The sequence below is a fragment of the Vicia villosa genome, unplaced genomic scaffold (assembly GCF_029867415.1).
Source record: "Vicia villosa cultivar HV-30 ecotype Madison, WI unplaced genomic scaffold, Vvil1.0 ctg.002580F_1_1, whole genome shotgun sequence".
NCBI classification, from domain to species: Eukaryota; Viridiplantae; Streptophyta; class Magnoliopsida; order Fabales; family Fabaceae; genus Vicia; species Vicia villosa.
The window spans coordinates 210,181-212,382 of NW_026705975.1; positions in this window are offsets into that span (position 1 = coordinate 210,181).

Sequence of the window (2,202 nt, forward strand, 5' to 3'; positions counted from 1 at the left end):
AAGATTTTTATCGGTTTGACTGATTCTTACAAGTTCAATAGTTTATTTGATTCAACAATCAGATCAAACCGGTGATCTCTTTAATTCCGAGTTCAACTGATTTTGTCTGATTTTTGAAACACTCGATAAAGTTGTCAATGTCATTAGTAAAATCCACACAACTTTCATGTCTACCAAATCCGTTAATGGCATGTAGCTAGAACTGCACATATCCTGTCTATATTAAGAATCAATTAAATGCAACACAGGTATCAAATCAGTTGATCTGCTTAGAGGTTACCTACCAGAATGGATTGCATGTAGTTAGAACTACATGTATTCATGCAGTTGTTACACCTATGTTTGTTCAATTAAAGATCAGACCATTTAGATTTTAAATAAAATATTTCAAATTAACATTTAATTGAATTTCGGATTGTCAGATGTTAATTGAACAACCAAACTAAGGCAATATTAGAGTGGGATTACAAATATTAATTTGGCTGTATTGATTTTAATAATTTTTTATTACTTCTAATTAGTGTAGTGATAGCTTAGTAAAAGCTACTATCATAATAAAATTTAAATAGCACACTTGTTATGATTTTTAGTGGGTTGGTTCAGATTCACGTAACTCCACCCATTAATTAATATTCAAATTTGATTCAAAATGTCAACAAAAAACACAAACATGTCTCAATGAATGAAGCGATACCCAATTATATATATATATATATATATATATATATATATATATATATATATATATATATATATATATATATATATATATATATATATATATATATATATATATATATATATATATATATATATATAATCAACGAATAATATTAACGCGAGAACAAAGAGTTCCCGAACCTTTTACACGATAACACGGGGCCAACCCGCCAAAAAGAAAGGAGAAATTATAAACCAATTTAATTACGACATAAATAGTAAATGATCTTTACTAAATTCGTAAAAGCTAGAATTTGGATATGTAATATCACCTATGTAATTCTATTTCCAAACCAAAAATTTAATACTCCAAACCATGTCATTGACATTCCACTCGTCGTTTCGGAAGCAAACCCCATTCCGAATAAGCCATATGGTCCAAGTTGTTGCAAGCCAAATGACTCCTCTTTTTCTCTCCCTTAAATTCTTCCCTTTACAAAAAGAGTACCAATCCCAAAATACGAAAGGCACTCCAATTTTGTATATTTTGAACTATAAAAAAATATAGGGTAATGCTAACTTGTGCCTTAGGAGCACAAGTTAAGAACTAAATGAAGAAATAATATTTTGGAAATTGTGCACTAATTTTAATAAAAATATAAAATTACTTTTTTTATTGCTTTTTTCAAAACAAAGTTTCTATAAGTGGGTTTTTTAACTTGTGCCTTTGGGGCACAAGTTAGCATTACCCAAAAATATATAGTATTTTATTTTTTATGGTTGATTACACCCTATATCTTACTCACAAAATGGTTTGAAAGAAAATCCAAGAGGGGCGACCTGGTGTTGAGACATGTCGTCGGGTCCATCCAACAAAAAAAAAAGCTACAATTCAATTGAGAATGACCACATTATATATATATATATATATATATATATATAAGAAATTACTTTATGGTGTGGATCTATGTGTTTGCATGTATTATCATAATGATTCAAGATGGTAAAGTTTATAAATAACAAAGCTGCAAGTCAACTAAGTAATTGTTTAGTTCTGATGATGACAACACCTAATATCAAACGATATCCAGTGAAGTGAATTTCTCTTGAAGATAAATCAAGCGGCCGAAGAAGCTAAAGATGGTTGAATAAGCTATCTTTCTGAATCATACTATCCTCTTGAAGATATTCTTGAAGTTCAAGTCAACACTGTGGTCAAACGACATTCAGGTAAAGACTTTTGTTTCAAGGGTCACCAGTGGTTTAACATCTCAACTCTCAGATGATGGTAATGGACATAAAAATATCTCAAGCGTCATTAAGAAGATTCAAAGTTTATGAATGAGCCTAAAGTCAAAGATAATGATGTCAAGACTTCAAGCTTCAGAGTTATGAAAGAGGAAGTGTGAAATCTTGAAAAAATCACACACACACACACAAAAAAAACATTCGAGAAGCCTAAGACTTTTCCCAATTGAATAATTGATTAGATCAATAACCTAATCAATTATTTTGGCTAAGTTAAGTCTAAAATCGTCTGGG